This window comes from Cinclus cinclus, chromosome Z, assembly GCF_963662255.1.
Source record: "Cinclus cinclus chromosome Z, bCinCin1.1, whole genome shotgun sequence".
NCBI lineage: Eukaryota > Metazoa > Chordata > Aves > Passeriformes > Cinclidae > Cinclus > Cinclus cinclus.
The window spans coordinates 69,886,346-69,911,583 of NC_085084.1; positions in this window are offsets into that span (position 1 = coordinate 69,886,346).

A 25,238-nucleotide genomic window follows, 5' to 3' on the forward strand; every position below is an offset into this window, starting at 1 on the left:
AATTATTTTTCTCGGTGGTGATGTTAATCCAGCTGTTTTCTTCCTGAGCGTTTACCTTTCACAGGCGGGTGCCACGCTCTGGATTGCCCAGGTGGACATGCCCTGAAGAGGGAGGGTAGGGAGGGCTGGCTCAGCACGACCCCAGCCACGACGTGGGACTGTTTACGTTTGTTCTACAGTCTCTTTCTCTTAAATTAGTGGATTAAATCTTCACTATTTCTGTTAAACACGAGACCGAAGAAGGTTCAAATATTTGCCTTAAATTGTCTCTCAAAAACTCCTGCCTTTCCCCAGAGAGAATCCCTTAAAATTCTTACAAAAAAAAAAAAAAAAAAAAAGGTGGGGGTGGGGAGAAGACACGGACTTGCTGTCGGAGCGGACCCGCGGCGCTGCTCCCTGGAGGCGATGTGGGGAGTCCTCACCCAAGAGTCGCGGCCAGGAGAGGTGCGGTGCGGTGCCCGCGCCCTCGTCTGCGCAGCGGCGCACGGCGCCGCTCGTATTCCAGAGGGCAGTTATCTGAAAGTTTCCCGAACCGGGCAAAAAGCATATTAGACGTGGGCACTGATTTCTTTGTGTGTGTTTTTCAAAGGGCAAATTCCACTTGGGCTGCTCAGTGCCTGTCCTTTAGTCTGTGAGGAACTGTATCCATTCCCGAGCGCGACCGCCCCATGCTCTTCCGACACCCCCCTCTCCACACCCGGATTTAAACGTTCCCTTTGAGTTTGTTTAGATCTCATTTTTGTGGTCTGTTCCATATGGACTATTATACCGCCCTCATCAACGTAGGGTAGAAGTGCCCTCCAATCACTATTCATCAGGAAAATATACTTGTTTTCAAGGTCCCACGTTTTTAAAGGGCAACTGAGTATAAGTGTAAGAGAGGCAAAGTCATATTCATGCAGAATAATTTTCCACAAGGAAGTCTGATTGCAATGAAACAGCCAAGAAATTGTTGCGAGAGCTACTAAACAACGGACCATCTTGGATTTCTAACTTTGCAAGATGTTTTCCTTTCCGAAGCTGACAGAGCAAACACACACTCCAGGTTTATTTCAAACAAGACCCGGGACCCAGTGTTGCCACTTGAGGAGATAACTAAACTACTCTGAAATGATCTCCAGATAGTGTCAGGAGGTAAAGATATGATTGTAAATACGCGCATGCAGTTAATTTACATATTCGAGGTTTAAATAAATAGTGTGAAATGCAATTTTTCTAGGAGGTCACTTCTACACCCGAGCAACTGGCGATATACACGTATGTGAGGGTGTTTATGTACGTGCATGTATATATATAAAGGATTAGGTAAACGTATAACTATGAACACTTAGGCGATTAGGTATCAAAATAGCAGCTGTAATTCTCTGTTAGCTGGTTAAAACAAAAAAGAGTTTGAAAGACTTCTGAGCCGGGCAGCTTCGGACAGCCTGGCACGTGTTTGGAGCCAAACCCTTAGTAATGGCCAATTTCACTAAAATCCACCGCTGCAGCGTCGTCCCCGCTCCGCCTGCCCGGGCCAGGGGAGCAGGGTTGAGCACGATTGAACCCGCTTTCTGTCCGTGCTCCTGCCGGCCCTGCCGCTGCCGCCGGGGCTGCGGGGCTCTCTGCGGGGCTCGGCGGTGCGCGGTCCCTGGGCGGTGCGCGGTCCCTGGGCGGTGCGCGGTCCCTGGGCGGTGCGCGGTCCCTGGGCGGTGCGCGGTCCCTCGGCGGTGCGCGGTCCCTGGGCGGTGCGCGGTCCCTGGGCGGTGCGCGGTCCCTGGGCGGTGCGCGGTCCCTCGGCGGTGCCCACCCGGCCTCTCCCCGCGCCCGGGAGCGCAGGCAGCGCGGCGACCTCTGCTGGCCGCGGGGCGAGCGACGGCAGCCCCGCGCGGTGGGCGCGTGCCGGACCTTTTGTGTCTTTCCTCCCGGTACGCTGCAAATGTCATCCTCTACCCCTCCCCAAGGGGCATGCTCGGGCCTCCTTCCTTCCCCCACGCCATCGCCTCCCCCCGGGATGACCTCGCGCGCTGCGAGCTGGAAAAACGTCCGAATTATTAAAAAAAAAAAAAAAAGTCATCCAATGACTGAGAAAAAGAAAATTCCAGGATTTTGTAAAACTCGAAGAGAGAAGGTGCTTTGCAGTACTGCACTCTATGCATTTCCCAACCCCCCCCCCCCCCCCTTGGATGTTTGTATGTATTTTTTTAAATTACCCTGCTTAAAGTACAGCTCCTCCCAGATCTGAAATAACACATTTTTCACCGTTGCACCCTTGATTGAAAAGAATTCAATCTGGTTGTAATTCCATTAACCCCCTCCACCTAACTTTTGGTTTAACTACTACTTCTGGGAGAGGTGACTGCATTTTAAGCTTGATCTTTGCAAATGATGTGCAATAAACGAGAAACCTGTCTCCGCCCCACAAACCAGGATTGGGAAGAAAAGGAGGGCTTTGATCAAGGGTTTTTTCCCCTCCTGTGCTACTGATTTGCTTACTGTGTATTCGATTCGCGTTCCCAGTAAGGCGAAGCTCTATATTTAGCCGGCGTCAGAATCGGGTTTAAGGGAGTGGAATAATGAGTGGAACTGCCAGTTCAATGAATAAGGTATTTAGAGGAAAATCCTGGTGAAGGATTTCTCTTTTATGATATCAGTGTACACGTGAATGGGAAGACGTAAGTCGAGATTTGTACATATATGAGACACTTCCGAAAATACGTGTTCCTTCCCCCCCCCCCCCCCCCCCCCCCATTGTATTTGTTTACTTTTGGGATGGGGGCTGGGAAAGCCTGCTAAAAGTCTGTGACTCTACACAGTAATGAATAGCTTTCATCACGTTGAGGGGCTCAAATGAGATTATATGCATTCGAGGGAAGGGAACGGGGGCAAAAAAAAGCACAAAAAACCAACACAAACCCCAAGCCGACCGTGGCGATTAACCCTTTCCATCCCGTAAAGGACCGCTATAAATTCTGTCCTGAGATTGCTTAGTGGCGAAAACTAGGACGGCTTCCCAGGACAGAAAAAAAAAATCAGCTTTCGGAAATAATTAAGGAGGTGTTGCTAGCTTCGGAAGAGAGGAAGCAGGCTCGCTAGGGGCTGGGTGAGATGCCCTTGCTAGGGGCTAAGGTAATACCGGACTGAGGCGGCCGTGCGCCGGGTGTGCAGGGGTAACAAGGGCTCCTTGCCCGCCACTGAGGGGCTCGTCGCCGTCACCTTCCCAGGGTTCAGACCAAGGCACTTGGCCGCAGGAAGCAGCGAGTCTCCCACTCCGGTCGGGAGAGCTATTTTTGTGCCACAGCATGGTGGTGGCTCAGCGCAGCCTCGTCAATCGAGCACGCAGAAAGTCTCCTTCAGTCTGCTTCGGTTTAAAACTTGAGGAGCTTTGAGGACCAAAAAGATGCTTTGCAAAAAAGGTTCTGGATTTGAGGCTCCCAGAGGTTCAGATTTCTCCTCGCTGTCTTGCGGAATGTGGCGAGGAGCCCGTGCGATGGATGTGCCGAGAAGGGAAGAGGTTTCGCACAAGGCTGAAACTGGAAACAGCTCAGCGGGGAAATCAATCACGAAATGAATTAGCTGCTCCGGGGTGTAGGCTTTGACTCATCTAGAGGTGTGCGATCTTTAATCTTCAAGTCTTAGCTACTGCATGTGAGGGAGAGGTGTACCATAACAGCACTAAATCTATCAAAACAGAAGAAAACCTGTCAGTGGGCTTCTGCACGCCCAGGAAACCTTCCTGACTTTTAATAACACAATCAAGCTTATAAAATCCCGCTACCTCTTAATTGAAAAAAAAAAAAAGAAGAAGAAAAAAAATAAAAACAGAACGCAGTCATCCTTTCTCTCCTACAGCCTTCATCGGAGTTCAGTAAGACTCGGAGCGTCTCCACAGGGACTGGCCAGCGACACCGCATCGCTTTTTTATCCAGCCAGAAGTGGACACGCTGCCATGGGTAGCCTAGACAGGGAATTAAGGTCTTTGGCAGGTGGGGAAAATAAATCCCCGCAAAATTCTGAGGAGAAGAAAACCCCCAAAAGATGTTAAGGAGATGTCAGACTACGGATCGGGCCGAGGCATGGAAGAGCCCTGTTTACTCCTCAGCCGCCTTCTGCCTGGGCTTAGAGCCGGCACCCCCTGACGCACATGGGGAGCGAGGCAGTTCGAGGATGTTTATTGCTTTAAACTTTCCCCTTTGTTATCTTCCCAGTGTCAGGAAGTGTTCGAGGACAGGAAATACAGCGGCGATTTAGTCTCCGGGGTGAACAGAAATCTCAAAGCAGCGAGGGAGTTTCAGGCCCACTTTCAAGTCCCGACTCTGATGGGGGTCCCGCCGGGGTGATCGGGCCGTTTCGTTCCCTTCGCTAGCCATGGGTGCTCTGGGGGGCCGTGGCGGGGAGGCAACGACCCGAGCCCAGCCCTGCGCCTGTCCCAAAGGATGCCCGTCCCGTATCGACGATCAAACTCGCGGGAGAGAAGGGAGGAGGCAGAGCCGCGGAATAACCCTGTCCCTCACGAGTCCGTCCTGCCATAAATGTGTGTAGGGGACACCCCAATACCACCCCTCGTAAACAGGATGATTCTTCGGGAAAATTTCCTCTCCGAAATACCCTGAAGCAGCGTCTCTTCTTAGCTCTGGTACAATGGTAGCTCCTTCATGTCTCAGGAAAACAGCCCACAACCCGGTCTCTGGAGGGCGGCTTTGGAAAGGAAAAAACCCCAAAACACCACCCTCCCCCCCACCTAAAATATTAATAAGGTCGTCCTCGTCAGCGACGAGGCAGCAGAGCAGCAGCCGGGGCAGGCGCGGCAGGAGGGCACTGAGCACCCGGCACATCGCGCCTGGCCGGGCGGCAGAGAGCGGCCGGGTCCGCTCCGCTCAGCTCTCAGCTCAGCTCTCAGCTCAGCTCAGCTCTCAGCTCAGCTCAGCTCTCAGCTCAGCTCTCAGCTCAGCTCAGCTCTCAGCTCAGCTCAGCTCTCAGCTCAGCTCTCAGCTCAGCTCAGCTCAGCTCAGCTCAGCTCAGCTCAGCTCAGCTCTCAGCTCTCAGCTCAGCTCAGCTCAGCTCTCAGCTCAGCTCTCAGCTCAGCTCAGCTCAGCTCAGCTCCCCAGCCAAGCAGCTCCGCAAGGGCTCCCGGCTGTGCCCTACTCGCCCGGGGCCGGGGCGAGTAGGCGAAGGAGACGGGAGAGCCGAGATCCCGGCTCTCCCTCGGGCACGGCCGGCCGCTCGCCAGGGCCACCCTCGCCCCTGCTCCGCTGGAGGCTGCAGTGCCAAACCAACTCCGAATTCCGCCGTGCGGAAGAAGGCACTGCCCAGCTGTCTTTCTAAGAGTCTCGCTTTCTTCTCCAGCGCCTCGCTCACCTTCGCAAAGGGGTTTCAGGCGATGAAAAAAAAGAAAAAAAAAACAACAAAAAACCCACCCCAAAACCTACCAAAACCAAACAAACGAAACAAAACAAGGCAAAACAAAGCAAAACAAAACAAAAAACACTTCAAACCAAAAAATACCCCAACTAGACTCAAACATCGGCAGTGAACACCAAACAAATGAAGGAGTATAACAACTGGAAGACACCGAGTTTTACGATTGGTCTTGTCTGAGGTACAGTGGTCTACTTCAGACACAACAGAGAATATACCATCCGACTTTGGTCATTGTAAGGTATATTTATTGCTTCTCAAATGAGCATAACACAATTGACAACTACAACCAAAACAAAAACAACAAAAAACATTCTGTATGTTTTAAAGCCAAACACAGAGTTATCTGTATGGGAGTTAGAGATGTCAGGTTAATCAGCTGAGGAGAGTTAATCTGTGTAAACAAAAAATTATACCTGGTAAAATTGGGTATTATTGCTTAGATCCTTCAAATAAATCTTATAAAATTAACAGCCATAGAAGAAGTAGGGAGAGCCAAAGAGGAGACCAAGTCCAAAGAGGGAAAGGTTAGAATACAAGAACATTTTGGCAGACTATCGGAGCCACAATACAGTTTATTATATTTCTGAGGACAGGCTGCCTCACTGCAACAGGAAAAAATATAAAACAAATCTAAACAAAAACCACTGAAATGGATTTGCATAATGCTAACGCTGCAATTTTCAAAACTGCAGACGCCTTAACAACTTGTTAAAGTGGCTACATACTCCATAGGAGAATCCTAAGTGAAAGGTAGTGCAACAAGAATGTTAGTGGGATGAATTAAAGATGGACCGTGACCCTTTGCACAATATTTTTTCATGCATGAAGGCAAAAGCAGGGTCTATGGAGGGGAGTTTTTATGTATTGTCCACTGTTCAGTAGTCTCTCTTTTGAACAGGGGCAAATAAAAGCCATCAATAAATAATAACTCTTACATTAAGTACAAGCATATACAATATACTTACGGCTTAGCACTTTTTTCCTGCTAATGGGACATGTGCCATCCATTGCATATGAAGATGAAAGGCATATCATACAATATGGTGGTATTGGGTGTAAGTGTACATAGATAGAAAGCAAGTCAGAGTATTAATGCAATAGGTACCACAAATACATGTGGTACATGTTTGTGACATTCGTCTGGATCATGTAATCCTTATTAAAGCTACTTGTGATTTCCTTTGTATTTCTCAGAATCCCACATTCCATCCCAGCTCATGGCGCGAAATGTACCATGACTAAGTGTAGCAAGAGCTGGAGATACTTGTCAGCGTTTGTCCTCTTCCTCTGTAAGGTGTGTATTTCTGGATGTGTGGTTAGATGTATCCACATATTGCAACTTTTCCAACTCTGTTGCAGCCAGCTTCAGTTTCCCTGGGTATACAAACTTGTACAGAGTGAACTCAGCATCTGAAGATCCTGAGTGCAGAGTGTACTTCAGCAGTTTCACTGCCAAAAACACGATTGGCAGATAAGGAATTTTTAAATGGTGTCAACTTCTTATCTATCTGTGTAACATATCTGAACTGCAGGTCAGGGAAAATTTGATGTCTTTAGGACAGTTTTTCAGCTTGCCTGTAGGTTGTCTGCTGTGTGCTAGTCCACTCAGTTTCATGACAGGTTGGAAAAGAAAGCAAACCTCTTTGGAGAAGGCAGGCCAGTAAATATGTTCTAACCCCAGGACCAAACTCTAACACCTACTCTGGGCAACACTGCAAGTGCAATCAGTAAAGAGGTAGTGTCATTCCCACTGTTGTCAAGGGTACTGAAATGAATAGAAGGCCTAGGAGAGAGGCTAGATATGATCTGATCTGAGGAACATATGCATTTGATCCATATTGTAGGATAAAATGTATGTGTAAGGAGTAGATAAAGGGAAGCAAATGCGATTTAGGGAGGAGACAATAAAAGATGAATATGGCTTTAGGGGTGGGAGAACAATGTTTGGAGAAAAAAACATGCAGAGGAACAAACAGAATGAAAGAGGGCATAGGTGAGAGAAATGTTTAAGAAATTAAATGCACTGTCATTGGAAATGGAGAAATTAAAGAAGAAGGGAAGAAACCAGTGGTGAAAAGAATATAAGAGAAAGAAAGAGAATGAAAAATGGAGAGAGAGGAGATGAAGGCAGGACAAGAAAGCAGAAAGATGAAAGCTTCTTTCCAGAGTGTGTTTTCAATTGTCACTGAGACTGTGACAAACCAGATGCTGCCACTAATGACGATGATTTGATATTCAACTGCAGAAGTTTTCCAATCTCCTTCATAAAAATATTTTTCTGTTAGAGTACAATCAGTGCATGTGACAAAACATGGTTATGCTTATATTAATTTCAACATAGTAATTGTTTATTTTTTTGTCACTCTTGAATTTGTGCAGCATTTATTTCTTATAATAAAGGGAATGTTGTTTGTTTGTTTTGTTTTGTTTTTAAGAAAGCACTGCTTTTTTAGAAGAAAATACCCACTAAACCTGCCTTCCCAAAAATGTCTCTCTTTCTGTAACTCCTGTAGGTCAAAGAGGACCCCTGCTCCACATATGTGCAGAAACTAGCAGGCCTATAAAAACTTGATGTGAATCAGCACTGCTCCATTAAAGGTCAACTACAGCTGAATCAAGCTACTCTTAAAAGGCATCTACCAGAGAGAAGAAATATGAGACAGACAGCAACAGTATAGAAAGGGATGGGTATTAATCAGAGTAAAAGACAGACGGCAAAAGCAAAAAAATTCTGCCGAGCTTTAATACTTTCCCACTAATATGTTCAACAATGGCCTTATACCCCACACACTCTGTCTGGCTAAGGTCATGTTGAACTTAGCTATGCAAAAGGAGGCAGCTGTCAACTGTAGCACATGGCAGATGGAGAAATCTTATCAGATTTTTAAAATATGAAATTGCTCTTTTTTCATTAATTTCGAAATTGATTTGCTGTGTGACATTAGAAACCCTTATACTGGCACCACATGTTGCAATGAGCCATCTTCTACCTCTGTGTGACAAGATAAGGATGTTTTTACTGTGTGTGTATATTTTACCATACTTGGATTTTCAGAAATTATTTGGGTCGGCCTTATTTAGCTGTTTCAGACCTGCTTCCCCTTTATCTAGACTGTACTATAAATATTATTCTGATAATGATGAGTTCGGTAATATTTGCTTATGTGGTGAAAAGGAAAAAAAAGTTTTATTTCAAGAATTATGACAGGAGGTCAGAACAGGTGAGCAAAATACTCCTTCCTCCCTTTCAAAACTCTGTTAGAAATCTGGCAGAATTTCTTGGAGAAGCTTCACCAATATGAGCAGTTTACAGAACCCATGATTCAAATTAGCAAATGGCTAATAGTTTAAGACAAAGATTAGGTGTTCCAGAAGCATGAACCTGCTCAGAAGCACCACTAGAAATGAGTTTTGAATTTTCGTTATGACAAAATGGAATTGTTTGCTTCAAAAAAATATAATACTATGCTCAACTGTTGATTTTGCAGTGTCTCAAAGACTACACAGTCATTGCCTCTAGGAGTCATCTGCAGGAGTCACTCAAAAGTTTTTATCTGAGCAACACAAATTGAGGCAGGCAATAAACCTTATACCCATTTTACAGATGCACTGAACTCTCCTTTGAGTAAAAAAGGATGGAATTCTGCTGTCAATATCATCAGCATATTGAAGATGGGGCTTCATGCTCAACAACCTGAGTTATAGTGCAACAACCTGAGATACTTCTCAGCTTTAAAGATTGAAGTAACACAATTTCTGCATCTTTATGTTCCAACAAATAAAAATGTGTTACTAATGTAGTTCTGTGTGCAATATTATGCTGGAGCATAAGCTTTAATATGTAAGCGGGTATAAACCCAACTACTTTTACATAAATTTTCATCTGTGAAAGCTAGATCTGCAAATATAGCAGGTGCTTCTGCCCACCAACAACAGTTATAAAGTGAAAAAACACACAAAAATTAGGATATATACTTTCTTCCTTTGACTCTGAGATTATTTATTATGCAAGTGTACTCCTTTAAGAGCTCTGCTTACAAAGGGGTAAAGCATTTTCTTACTTCTAAGGTCTCAAGTAAGTCCACTGCCTAAGAGGACCTTCTGAAGGCAGGTAATATGTGGCTTACTGAGTCCCTGACACCTGTGATTCATTCACAATAATTCTCACTTATTGTCATCACCACAAAAGACTGATTACAGTTGTTTAAGGTGAAATCGTACTCCATTCCTACAGAAGAGGGAAAAAAGACTTTTTGAAAATCACCACCTTGAATTGTTATTTGACTTCATGTCTTTCCCTTTTTTTGGAAGAAGTGTTTTTCTTTATATAGATTGGCTGCATCTAAACACACTTTGCATCTAGAGTCCTCTGTAAATTTAAGAACTCAAAAGGAAACACAGATAGACTTCAGAAGAGCAGCTCTTTGACTGAGGGAAATAAAAGGCAATGGTTTTATGGAAATTGCTTATGGAAAGTAAAGATGACATTAGGTAAAGGCTCTTGCAACTTGCTTCTCTTTTATGAATGTTTCAACATAATTTCCTGTTATCTTTTCTTCCTGTGAGTTAGTCCTATTCAATATCATTTAATGGAGAAAACCCAAATGATTGAATGTACATGAACACATCTTACATTTATAGGATTAACTGGAACAGAGAAGTATGTCTAGAAGTGTAGAAGTACATATTTTGAGGTCTAAACACAGAAATTCTTACTCAGAAAATCAATGACATTGATGGTAATCAGGCTACATGTATATGTAGATTTATTCACTTAATATTTCAGTACAGAGTTCTGCAACAGAAACCTTAGTCAAAGCTGTAATTTTCCTCATTTCAGTAAAATTTTCATATGAGAAAAACCCCACATCTTTAAACACTTACATATTTCTTCCATCCAATATATATCCACTACAAATGAAAACTCTTTTTTTTTTTTTACCTAAGACAAACCAATTTTTTGCAAATTAATTGAAAAAAGTATCTTTATAGAAAAGATAATGAGCACTGGAAATTACTTGCAGACAGTCAAAACACTGTTGAAAATTTAATTCTTATGCAAAAGTATAAGAAAAGAAGAATAATTTTATGAGTCCCTTTCTTTTTACTAGTTCATGTTCCAATGATAGAAACAAAATGGAAAAAACTAAGGAAAGTGTGAGAGCGAAGATGAATTAAGGAATGCTAAATACAAACTGTAGTCTTTTTCAAATAGATATGTCTTGTGACTAGGTAGTGCTAGTAGAATTATGAATAACTAGGATTCTAATCATTAGAGCAGCAGATTTACATTACTAACAGAACTGTAAGGAGAAAATATAGTTAAATTGTATTTTATTTCCTCTTTTGTTGTGTTATGTCATTAAAAAAAAATAAACCAAATATGCAACTAATCTACCAATATCAACAAGATCTTTAGAAATTTTCCAACATAGACTGAGCATGTTTTTAATTTACTACAAATATTTCTTTTTTATTATTTTTAAATACCCCTACCCACATTATTCTTACGAAAATTTTGGATTGTTAAGTAAATGTCTTGATGCAGTTACATTCAGAAACTTAGAGACTAAGTCTACAGCTTTTGAATAGAACATATATAAACGTTGTAAATCTCCCAAATAAGTAATACTATAATTTCAGTATTGTCTGCGCTGCCATCAATACATTTTGATTTTGCAGTAATTTTTTAACTGATTAATTGCGGGCTTTCACAATCAAATTTTCTTTTTCCGCACTAATGTGTCAATAATAAAGCTACTACTTTAACAGAAAAAAGTGCATGCTGTTGCAATGTAAGGCTTACAGAATTAATTTAAAACCATGACAATCTTTTGTTTGCTATGAAATGAACATAAGACAACATGCACTTTGTTTTGCTGAGGTAGTGCAGGGATATGCAGACAAACTCTGAAACAGAAATAGGCAAACTAGTTGCTATGGCTATTAGTTTCTTGCTACTGTTCAATTAGTTATAGAAAAAAGGTAATGTGGATGTGTTTCACAGTTGTGTTTTTCAGACTTAATTTTATGATCACTGAATATCAAGGTCAGTCCTATGAAAGCTTCAAATTAACCATTAAATGATTAAAATTAATGAATAATTAAAATGAATATTTACTATTAACTTATAATTATTGATTATGTTGCAAAGATGACCTGGATGAACTGAAACCCAGTGTGAATGTATTAGAGGATATTCTACAGGCAAAGTAATGCATATATGACCTCTAATTTATCAAAGTACAAAATTTTAAATAAATTTAAATGTAGATATAAAAAAAACCCAACACCTGAGGAAATGTCAGATATTGCTGTATGCAGATGCTTGTAAAGAATCTCTGTTCAGTACACCCCCTGGGAGTAGATTATGACTCTGAGACCATCCTTGAAGTTCCTATATCTTGGTGTCCTTAGAGCTGATGTGAGAATGCACAGTCCTTTTTACAGGACTGTCTCATGATGTGTGCTCCACTAGAATATACAATACTCTGGCCACAGAGCATCTCTTCAACATGTCTTAGAGCCAGCTGCTACTCAGTTTTCTGTGCATCTGGCTGGATAAAAAGATTAACAGATTCTGTGCATCACTGACATGAAGAGGACCAGAGTGACCCTCAGGGTATGCCTCAGTACATTAGTGGTGGATACAGAAAGGTACAGAGGCAATATTCATTGTCCCTTCTATAAAAGCTGTGGTTCTGTTTGCCTTGAACATCACCAGAGATATTATTAGCATTACAGTCCCCAGTGGGAATCAAGGTTCAGCAAGTTTTCTGCCATAAAAACATAATAATAAAAAAAATCTGCCTCAAATATTTTAGAATCTGAAATGCCATTGAAGAGAAGGAGAGGAACAAAATATGGCACATAAACTGTGTTTTAGAAGACTAAATAGTACGCACAAAAAGAACACGGAATGAAATGCAGAGATCCTGAAACCCATGTTATTGAATACTTCCATATGCTGTGTGCTTATTATGCCTGATTTTAAATACAGCAAAAGTTAGGTCCAAGAAAAATGGTGGCAGTATAGAAGGTTTACAGTTTGTCTTCTACATTTTTTTTTGTTTTGTACTAGTGAGGTAAATCTGTAACCTTGTGTTAGGTGTCTCATTTTGCAGTGGTGGGGATAGGTATGTGGTCCCAAATATGCATTCACTGTAATAGTGATTACCTGCAGTCAGCATGCTGATCAAACAGATGTGTAGTTATCCTGACTGGGAAGCACCTGCAAAATATTAGGTCTTCAGTCTTTTCCCTGTTCATAGCTTTGACTTCTTTGCAAAAAGTCTGTTTGGGAGCAATAGCATAGCGACCCATATTTAAAAGAAACAAAACCAACAGAAAAAATAACAAAGCACAGCGTTGCAATCAGGCACTTGTTATACAATAAGTGAGAGATTACAAGGCTTTGCCTGGATGTACCTGAGAAGGCTCTAGATGACACCTTTCAAATCCCTTCAAGAGAGCTCCTATCACCTCACCATTACCTGGTGGGAACATGGGACAGGGAAAAAGCTGGACATCATACATCTACTCTGTTGAAGGTGTATAGCTGTGGAGAAAAGACGTGCAGAGCTGGAAAGCAAGACGGGAAGAACCATGAAGCTCAGTAATTGGTTACTGGCCTGGAAGAAGAAAAACTCAGGCTGTTAACTCTGTCTCAAGTCTTATATACATATTTTCTTCCTTGATGCTGCATTCAGTGATTAGAAATTAGAAATTTGATCCTCTCTGCTCTTCAACCAGCAGATTAAATAATTTTTATTTAAATAATGGCATTCTTCTGGTTCTCATATTTTGTCCCTGTAAATATTAAATTATTTTCTCGTCTCTGAATAAGTAAGTTAAAACATCAGAAACACAGAGCACAGCTCTGTGCCCACTCATAGGGAGCTCAGGTGACACCACGTGGAGCTGGCATGGATATACTCCAAAGTCTCAACATCTGTGTGCTTAGTTAAATATATGTAAGAGTGACATATACTGGGTCCCAGGAATGCATCAGGAAGAACAAAACAGAAAATGAAAAAAAATACTTTAAAACTGAAATGTCTCTATTACTTGTTTTCTTATTTATTTTGAGATATTTCCAAGAAATATATATATTTTTTTGACACATAACATTGTTTTTCATTGTTTGTAAGCCAAAAGAACACAAATGCAGTGAACAAAATAATTTCTATGTGACTCTTGGAACAAATAAATATCTGTGCTATGAGCATATGAAGATTTTTTCATGAGTATTTGTTTTACATTACTGAATGTTTGGGAACTGTAGCAAGCAGTAAATAGACAGTGTAGAAATCCCACAACTGCATCTTTTCCCATTCTCCACCCAGCTATCAAACGTAGCAGAATTGTCACCAGTGTACAGTGTAAGTATTACATCAGAGCTCCCTTGTGCTGATGGAGTGATCCAGCTAATGGACAGTTTTGCAATACAGATATTTATTTCCTGTCTTTATTCTTATTTCTAAAAATTGTCCTTTCCTTCCCTGATAGTCTTTCTCTGCCATTCAAACACTCCTGGTCTGCTCACGTCTTCCATCATTTTGTGTGAACTATCAATTCTGATTTCTTTCCATTTTTTATATGCCTGCTGCAATCTCTCAATGATTTCTGTCCTTCTGGTCATGGAGGAGAGATAGTGAATTGCTAGAAAGGAGTGGGAGAAGGACTGCAGAGTGGCCACCTGTGCTCTCAGTTTGCAGAAACTTCCCCCTTTATACCAGAGGAAGGTAAAGGTGTTGCTCAGCTTCAGGGCTGTGAAATGAAAGGGGACAGGCACATTGACTTTAGCATCATTAATGGCTTCACAGAGATCTCAGTTCCATTGCAAACACAGATTAGCTCCTCAGCTCTTATTTTTGTCTGTCCTAGCATTCCTTTTTCCCCCTCAGATAATACAGGTACTGTTAGGAATTTCACAGCCTCACAAAGACCAGTCTCATGGTATACAAATTTCAGAAAAAAAGTGACAACTTTTATTTGGATTGTCAGTCTACATGGACTTGTATAGGCTCATATTTTCAAGAATGTCTCTGTAAAGGAAAAGGACCTCCTACTTGACATAGATGCAAAGATTAATGTTGACATTTAGAATATTTCACAACCAGTATTGACTTTGTAGATTGTTAGAGCCATGTGGAGCCTGAATCTGTAATTGCTTTTATCAGTAGTTAACAGTTTATAGAACTGAACACATTATGAACATTGAATGGAAGCTGATTTACACCTAATATTAGATAAATATCAAGGTACACATCTAGAACTTGTAAACTTTTTTCTTTCTTTTTAATACACTTGATCACTTGAAAGTCAGAATTAGCAAAGCACAGCTGTTCCTGGATTGCAGATAGAGGTTTCCAGTCACTTCCATTGGTTTAAGAGGCTGTAGCCTTTATTCTTAATGCTCTGATATGGATCTTGTGTAGTTATTCTTCCCATTTTAAGTTCAGCTGGATGATTTCAGAATTTACTTTCTGAGATATGAAGTCCACTAACAGTACTCCAGTAGCACAGAGAACAGTTTCTTATCTAATTAGCATTGTTGCATCTAAGGTGTATGCTATCACTTTTCCCACAAGTTTCTAGTTTGTTTGCAGCTCAGTTTGTAAGGCCAGCTCTAACTTATAAATCACTACTGGTTAGAGACAATTATACCTTGGTGCTGCCTCTACTGCACATTCAGCAGCTCTGACCTTGTTATCTCTCTTGGCACTATGTGGCATGTTTCTATCCTGGTATGTGGTGGGACTACCCATTCCCCTGGTCCATGGTATAGGCTCTCCTCAAAGCAGGTCTACAGTAATAAGCCACCATGGCTTTGAAATCTCTTTCATACTATTTCAGCATGTGTAATACAGGAGTCTGTCCTGGGTTCAAAGGGTTCCTTTCCTTTCTATGGGTTATGAGTTCAACTCCCCTCCTATACCCTCCTGCAGGTATCTTTGTGTGTGTTTGTGTGTGTGTGTGTGTGTGTTTGTAAATTAGACTTTGCTTCAAAAAAACTTCCTCTTCAATCCCATCTAGGAGAGCCCAAATAAAGTTTTCAGTCTGATTCTCAAGGGTACAAAGATCAATGTATGTAAATGGGGACAGCTTTGCTCATACTTGGTACCTCGTGGTATGAAGTTGCAAGTCTTGGGGCAAGTCCTGATCTGTACAATTAATGCTAAATTTATTGTGCCAGAGTTATTCTCTAATCCTAGAAATTCTTCTGCACAGTCCAAGACAGATCAGCATTGACACATTAATTAACTTTCTTCTGTCTGCTTCTGGGTATTTCCTGTTATCTGTCCAGACTACTTGTCACTGATCTTATTCTCTACATTTTCTGCATCTGGTGAAACTTAGCAGCAGCCTAACATTTTATGTATGTCTGTTTTTCAATGTGAGTGTTTGGGCTAGAGTTCTGGGGATGCTTCTTCCTGAAGTTGAGACCAAGCCACATTTTGCCCATCATGCTGCCCTAGTTTATCACCAAATCCATGAGATGGTCGGCTGCAGTGACTTTCACTGCTAGCGTTAGTAAGGGAGACACAAATTCATAGGTTCTTGTGATGTAAAGTAGAAACCATCTGGAATACATGAAACGAAAATTTAATTCTAATCAGGAAAGTTTTGCTAGATTTTAAATTTGTTTCAGAAATTAATATAGGTAACAGGACAGATGATGTGCTATTTGGAGCACAGTTATTTCCCAGAATAAATCTAAATAGCACAGATGACTCTATCCTGGATGTTCCAGAAAAAGAGGTTGTGAAACTGAAATAAAAAACTGGAAGTTGTACTGTTCTGAATAATATGTGAACAGAGTAATAGTAACAGGCAATGATTGGAGGAGTCCCAAGGCAGCAACATGAAGTAGATGGCAATACCACCCTACACTTCAGAGACAGGTTACTTTAAAAAAGTAAGACAACAGTGCAATTAAAGAGCAATGAAAAGTACTATTGTGTATTGTATTGTGTATTACTGTATGCAGTAATGTGCAAAGTGTTACAATGATATATAACTAATATTTGTATGTTCAGAGGATTTAGTAGTCTTTATAACCTGTTGCTTAATCAATAACAGTGTAGAGTCTTAAACAGATTTTCAAGCCTGTAATGTGAAGAAGGAAAATAGGACTGGTGAAGTAGAAGGTAAGCAAGAAGGTAACCCACGAAGCAATGAATTAATAGGAGAATACTTCAACTGTAGCAGGATTAAACTGAGAAACATAAGGACCATATTCAAATTTTCCTCCTGTTTTTATTTAGCTTGAATTTTTAGCCTGACATTTTCTTCAGCCAAGCAGTATGTATCTAATATTTGTGTCATGCAGCTTTAGTAATGTCAAACTTTTTTGCAGCACCTGGAGCTTGGATTTATGATTTTTACCTAATATTCCGCCATTTTCTCATGAGGTTACTTGATAGTTTGGTAATTCAGGAAGGATAGGAAGAAATTAATTTTCTTTTGGTATTTATTGAAGGTGAATAGAAAAGAAGTCATAATAATGTTAAACAAAAGGGTTTATTGACGATTAAATGGTGGTCTGATTGTAACTAATTGATGACTGCATGATAATCAAATAGTAATTAAGCAATATCTGAAAAGTAATTAAACAGTAAATTTACACTTGTTTGACAATGATTTAATGATGATTTGACAAAGATTTAAACAAAAATGTAGATGGTGATTAGATGGCAATCAAGCATTCTATTATTTCCCACATTTCTAAAAAAATGTAGCTGGATATGTGTACGTTGCTAGCATAAGATATAATTTCAGGCCTAATGTAAAATGCTGTTTACCTTGTTAGAGACCTTGAAGAATAACCCTAAGTAGGATCCCTTCCCAAAGGCAATCACTACTGTACAGCCTACTGCTGTTCAGAAAAACTCAATGGGCTCAAGGATACAGATACTTACAGGTAAAGTAATTAACTTGTAATCAATCCCCCCTTCAGTGTGCACAGGGATAGTGCAGAGCAGCAGCAGTTTTAGTTTTGCCTAGTCCCATCTCAAGCTGGTTCTGTTGGCTGGTACTCTTTCTTGGCTGCCTGAGATGGTCCAGCATGGTTCTCACAGTTTGTGCTTGTCAATGATGCCGGGATCAGAGTATTACTCAGCATATGTCACAGTATCTGTCTGTAAAGAAATTTAATCCTTTTTGTTGTTGTTCTTGTTGTTATTGTGGACTATACATTGTATATAGCTCTATTGTTTTTTCATGGCTGGCCCCCGGTGTTGGAGGCATACAGGGTTGGCTCTGTGGCTTCTGTGAGAAGATGCCAGAAGCTTTCACAGTGTCTGACAGAGCCAATGCCAGCTGGCTTGAGGATGGATCCACTGCCAGCCAAGTCTGAGTCAGTCAAGAACGATAGTAATGCCCCTGTGACAACATATTTAAGAAGAAATAAAGTGTTATTGCACAGATGAAGCTGTGGTCAGAGAGGAGAGTGAGACCATAGTGAAGAAACTGTGCCCCAGCAACTCCTGGAGGAGCAGACATCCACCTGTAGCCCTTGGAGAAGGCCCACACTGGAGCAAGTGGATGCCTGAGAGAAGTCTGTAAACCCAGGGGAAGCTTGCACTAGAGCAGGGTCCTGGCAGAGATCTGCAGACGTGGAGAGAGGAGCTCATGCTCGAGGAGATTTCCTGACAGGACTTGTGATCTGTGAGATACCTATGCCCACACCAGCCTGTCCTTGAAAGACTGCACCCCCTGGAAGGTGGAGCATGTGGAGCAGTTCATGGAGACTGCTGCCTGTGGGATGCACTTACATTGGAGAAATTCACAGAGGACTGTTTCCTGTGGAAGGGACTCCACACTGGAGAAGGGGAAGGATTTTTCTCACTGAGCAGCAGCAGAAACAATATGTGATGAGCTGATTATAAACTCCACTCCCGTCTCCCTGTGTCACTGGGAGGAGTTAGAACTGGGAAAGGGGATGGGGGCGAAGGTGTTTTTAAGATTTATCTTACTTCTCATTATCCTGCTTATGTTTTGTTAGTAATAAATTCATTTAATATCCCTAAACTGAGTCTTTTTTTTTCCATGGCAGTATTTAGTGAATGATCTCTCTATCTGTCTTTAACTCATGAACCTTTCATTATATTTCCTCTCCTCTGTCTACTTGTGAAAGGGACTGATAGAGCAGCTTTGGTGGATGCCTGGCATCCAGCCAGGGCAAACCCACTACAACTCTATGACATAAAAACAGATTGCTTACATTTACATGTAGTTTTTGTGTCACTTTCTGTCCATTACAAAGGAGCCAGAATTGTTAAATTAAGCACCAATTAGATTTTCACATACACACTTTTACTCCTTCAGTTCATATTTGGTATTTCAGATTTTAAGAGCTTGTGACTTGGTCTACAACCAAGAATATTAAAAATTCCTCTGCATTTGGTCCTTGTCCAAAACTGATTCTGGAAGTTAGTGCCTAAGTGCAATACTGCAAGGGTGTCAGTAAAATCCTGAGTCATGACAATGAGTCCCACACAGAAGTTCTGTCCTGCAGCCAAAATCATTATAGCTTAATTGAACTTATTCTCACTGGATGTCATTAGCAATTGTTTGCATTAGTGGCTTTCCACTATCAAATGCCTAAATTCTGTATGTTATAAAAACCAGAGGAGTCAGAGAGACGGCAGAGTACACACCAAAAAGGCAGAAGTCTGAGCCATGCTCAGTGATTTACGCAGGCTGAACCCCATGTGGGTATCTGTTCTTCCTTACAGAGAGACAGGAGGAGCCTTTAGGCTCTTCCTGTGTGAATCAGCTCACCAAAGCTGGGGTAGGATCCTGTACCTGCCTCTGAGCTAAAGGGAGACCCTAATAAATGTACTAGAAAGGTGAAGACAAGTAGATATAAATGTCCTTGAGCGACTGTGCTAGAATAGATTTGGCAAAATGCCTCACAATTCCGGTAGACATGGAGATATATTTAAAAAGCAAAATCTTTTTTTTTTTAACTGCAAAAGGGGAAAAACCTATCAGTCTTTCAGACACAATAGTTAGATTTGAGATGATTTGTCTTATACCACTCCAGCTTTGTCTTCATATTTGTTTCTGGTGCTGTATATTTTCATTTTTGCATGCAAGTTCCTTAAAAAAATGTTTACTTAAGTTTGACAGTTGGCAGCTCTGTAAAACTAAACCAAATGAACTCCCTCCATAAAAGGTCTATTTTTCAAATTCCTTGGTGACTGCATAATATGAAATATTTTATTTGGAAATTTAATTAATTTTAAATTAAAATTCCTTAGATTTTTAATGGGAGATTAAATATTTTATTGCCTTTTAAATTTCATTGTTATATTTGCCAGCCTTTCTGATCAAGCCAAAATAATGTATGTGATGTGTGTTGTTTTTTTCTGGGTTTTGGCTTTGAGACATTAGCAAAATTATACTTCAACTTAATTCCACATTTCTCCTCTTAAAACAAGCTCTCCTAAATTTAGGGTCACAGGCTTTATAAAGAATAAATAAATGCTATGACCTTCACACTTACATGGTGCTGAAAATTTAAAAAAAACCAAACAAGACTAGACAAGGAAAATTTGCATGCAGATTTAGGTTTTTATAATATAGTTCACGTATAAAAGAAAGCTACTACAATATTACAGAAATGTGGCATGTTTCCAACAGGTCTATGGAGCAGAGCCATCAACCCACCATTTTGTGGTGCACAAGAGTGGCAGAGAATGCTCTGCAGAAAAATCCTTTTTCTACTTTCACTTTTTTTGCACTTTTTTCCACTTTCGGCTATTCTAAATTACTCATGGCTTCAGCAGAAAATTCTGATCTCACTTTTATTTCTTTTAACTTGGCATCATGGATGAGATAAGCAGTTATTCCTTATCAGATGACTGTACTGCTGACCCAAAGGGTTACTGGGTTTGCATTGCAAGGACAGCATCTTAAAAGGGTGACACTATTAACAGTGTGAATGTAATACATACGAGATCAAAAGTTAGATCTCTAGCACTCTGTATTATTCTAGGGAATATACCCACATTCCACATAGGACACTAAAGGTTAAAGAGAGTCAGCATCAAAGTTTCTGGTCATCTGTTTATTACTTTCCTCCTCTATCCTTCCCAGCGGGAAGTCATTTAAGTATGGAGTTTGCTTTAACAATTTTAGTTCATCTGACAAATGTTTCTCCCTTTGAGAAATTTAGAAAGGGCCAAATCATGTTTATCCTGCATTGAAATTTCTTCAAAACTGGCATGAATCCCTATGTGTCACACTTTATTTTTTCTCTAGATATATGTTTTGAGGGGAGTGTGTAATCTGACCAGGAAAGGGGTGGTGGGGTCCATGAGTTGTGTTTGTTATAGGAAAAGGACCTTTCTAGAAAGCCTGTAAAAACATGCCACAGTGTCTGTGTGACAGTTCTGCTTTGTGTGGAAACACAGTTTGTTATATAGAAAGTTAATGTCTGAGTTTTTTCACCAAGCTTCCAGTCAGAGTGCAGGATGAGCTCCTATATCCCACCCCACATGTGAAACCAAGTATAATGGGAATCTTCAGGGAAGCTAGTCCTGTTGCTGCAGGGAAGTGACTATTTTGTGATGTTTTCTGGATTCTTCCCATGAAACGTGACTCCTGCACAATTTTTCTTTTGATGAGGAAATAGCTCTTTGGTTTTGCTCTTATATTACCAGCTGGAAATTCCACAGATTTAGTGTCATCTGACACTGAGGGGACAGATGGCTTTCTTTAGGGATCCTTAGCAGAAGGAGGATGACATTAATCCACAGCTACAATTGAAGCTTTAATTTCTTAACATGATTTCACAATTAGTATAGGACTGAATTTGTAATTAGAATGGCACAGGATGTCTACAAACAGAATCAATATAATACAATCTAGAAGTAGCTTAATATAGAATTTACAATACAGTTTGGTATTTCCAATCAACGGGACTTTCTGTAGATTGTGTCAGATCCTAACACCTGGATCACCATCTATATAAAAATCAAAATCAAGGCTTGAGACTTCTGGTTACTTAGATTTTGGAGGAAGCAGAGGACAGCAAAGTATCTCTGGCCTTTATGAGGTAACAAATCTCACTGTCCAGCAGGTGCTGTAATCCAGGTTCCCCATTTTAGGACTTAAAACTTTGATTTTATGGAGTGTGCTCTGGCTGCTGCAGAAACAGAGAACACTTCCATGCTCTCTCACTAGGCTAAGTGCCCAGGAGCTTCAAGACATGTGAGGAAGCAACTAATCAGCCTGGCCTCTAGGAACCTTGATGCCAGTAGAGAAGGGAAGAAGAAATCTGTTTCGTTTGTCTACTTGGTTTCTAGGATTTTCAGGATTTGATAATGAAGGAATGGGGAGCATTACATGACTTGCTCAGTCACAGAGAACAGCTACTTGCCCCATAAAACATCATTACTTAAGCTAACCCCATTACCAGGGGTTGGGAGCAGGATGTACTGGTCACACTTAGTAATCAGGAAGCTCCTGGAAATGGAGTAATTTGCTTTCCAGAGGTCTGACATGCAATTTGTTTAGCGTTTGTTTGTCTGTCATTATAAAAGCTGTCCCATAACTATAGCTCCTTTCATTTTATGAGATTGTATGGCATAATGACACCTCATATAGTTGCAGAATCATAGAATCAAAGAATAATCTGAGTTTGAAGGGACTCACAAGGATCATCAAGTCCACTTCCTGGCCTTTCAAAGAACCATCCCCAAGAGTCACACTGTATGCCTGAGAGCATTGCCCAAATTCTTCTTGAACTCTGTCTGGATTTGTGTGGTGACCTTTGACCTAGGGAGCCTGTTCCACTGCCCAAAAACTCTCTGGGAGAACAATCTTTTCCTGATATCCCACCTAAACCTCCCTTGACACAACTTCAGGCCCTCCCTTCAGGTCCTGTCACTGTTATCACAGAGATTGGTGTCTGCAATGACGTGTTGCCTCTGTCTCCCCTTCTCCAGGCTGAACAGACCAAGTGGCCTCAGCTGCTCCTCCTATGGCTTCCCCTCAAGGCCCTTCTCCATCTTTTTTACCCTCCTTTGTGTGCTCTCTAATAGTTTAATACCTTCATTACAGTGCAGCACCCAGAACTGCCCCCAGCACTGGAGGTGAGGCTGCCCCAGAGCAGAGCACAGCAGGACAATCCCCTCCCTTGCCTGGCTGGTGATGCTGTCCCTGATGGCCCCAGGACACGCTTGGCCCTCCTGGCTGCCAGGGCACTGCTGGCTCATGTTCAACTTGTCCTGGACCAGAACCCCAGGGCCCTTTCCATGGCACTGCTCTCCAGCCTCTCATTCCCCAATCTGTCTGTACATCCAGGGCTGTCCCATCCCAGGAGCAGAATCTGGCCCCAGCCCTTGTTGAACTTCGTATGGCTGGTGATTGCCCATGTCACCAGCCATACGGTTGGTGATTGTCATGGTCTCTCTGCAGGCCCTATATGACTTGGAGGGAGTCAACAGTTGAATGTCCCAAACAAAGATTTTATCACGAACTGTGTATACAAAGGAAGAACAGTGGTCTCTGTAGAGAACACATCTGTGTCAGGAACTTGTAGAGATTGAGTGATATACGAGGACACGCATTTGCCAAATTCTTACTCTTTCACAAAGAGTATGATTTCAGATTGTCACAGAGCATGGGGATAGGTGGGCCTTGATGTAGGAATGAATTTTACAAAGCCTTAATCACATTTCTTTCATTTAGTTTTGCTTTCTTATTCTGGGTTACTTTAAAGCAAGCCCCTACAATGACCACTGCACTCAATTTCACCATGCAGAAATAAGGGGGGAGTATTTTGGCTAAGTGGAATCCGGGAACCTGCTGGTCACATTCCCAGCACATTCTTTACACCTGGCTGCCAGTTCGTAGTTTACTGGTTTGTATCTCCAAATCTTGGCATCTGGTTGTATCTCTAGCCAAAATTAAGAGTTTTTAAAAACTTCTGATGTAGCCAAATTTCTCACAAATTTAAAACTACCTGATTAATTCACTGCTTGATTGTGATTAATTCTTAACTTTCTTTAACTATTTCATTTAGGAAGTTTACTTGAGGTTTATTCTAGCGGAGCACAGATTGGAGTTTGCTCACTGTGGTCATTCTATTTATACATATGTAGCTTCATTGTGCCCATTACCAAGGGACCTAAGATCTTACCAAATATTATCACGTTCCCTTTGACATCAGGCATAGTGTGTCATTAAAAATACATGGGATTTGCATGTCATTAAAAATAACGAGGGATTATCTGTATGCATAGAGAATGGAAGATAGAATATTAAGTGGAATAATGGAATTATTCTGTTTACTGTGCTTCATACAGTTGAGAACTGGTGACAGTTTTTTAACAATCTTGTTCTAAAATCACTTCCTTGAAGACTTTGTTCAGAGGCTGTCAGTGAGGAGAGACTCTTAGAACCTAGTGGCTCTATCGCCACTATATAACAGAACTTAGGTGCTCTGCTTCTGCTTCAACTCCAACTGTATTTTCACAGAATTCCACAGACAATGGCAACATTGTCCTTGAGTTCAAAATCTATCTTGAAGTGGTGATATATGCCTAAAGGATCACAGTATCATAGTATTAGGCTGTTCAGTGATTTATCTGAATACATTCTTTGGATCTACAGCTCCTCTTCCAAGTGCATAGGCACCCATCACACAAATCCTTTGCAGACCTAAAAGTGACATTAATCCACACCCTTCTGAGGAGCTTAAGCTCTGTTCTTCACGCTCATCAGAAATCTCAGAAAAAGTTCATTGATTCTGAAAACAAGCAGTAAATCATGACTGAGAAGGAGCTACGGTGCTCCAGCCTTTGCCTAGTCCAGATGGGGCACTGCTGCTTGACCCTTAACACACCAGGTGCCAGCAGAGGGTTTCAGGCTTCAGAAATACATACCTTGCATACTACACAGATCAGACATTACATTTTCCCTGTCCCAGTATGTAACCATAATCCTTAATTTAACATAATGCATTTTTGTTTGTGTTCCAGGTTAAAGCATGTTCTGAGTAATTCAGCAGTGATAATACACAGACTGTCACCCCAGGGCTGCAGCTCTTGACATTTAGGCCTCATGGCTACAGCAGGGAGAACATAAGTACATATAACCCCATAAGTTTTTATGGGTAAATCATAAATCAGAATGACTACAATAGTTTGAATTGAAGCAGTTTGAGAAACCCACCACTATATGCTCAAGGAACTGCATACCTGAAAATTAAGTACCTAATACATCCCCCATATTCCAAAATATTTCACTTTTAAAAATTGATAGAAAACTTTAATAGAAGGTCTTCTTAAGTGCTATAAACATGTAAACATATAAAAACAAAACAAAATGAAAAAAGAGTGTCCAAATGCTGCTTGGTAGCACTCAGGAAACATTTTTTCCCTCTGTTTAGGAAGAAGTTGTATTTTGATGATAAAGCCAACGTGATAAAGGCGGATAACTTCTGAAATGTAAAAAAGGGCCCTTTGTGTCTGAGAACTGTCAATATTTTCACAGAACTTTTCTTTAATCCTTGAAGATGTGCATTCAGCTGGAAGGCATACTATAAAATTGCCACAACTGGATACTATACAAAAATGAAAATTACCTTACCAATAAATTTGATGATCTTGAGAACTCCAGGACCACTTTGTTGCTGCTGTTTGTTTGTGGGTTTTGTGCGTTTTTTGGTTTTTTTTCACTTGGCCGTCTTTTCCCATTTTCTTTTAGTAACATTTCTACAGATAGTGACTGCGTAGCAAAGGAAATAATTTTCCTTAGCTAAAATTCCCATATCAGTCTCACAACCCTCAATCCATGAAAACCCTCCTTTTAACTTCCTG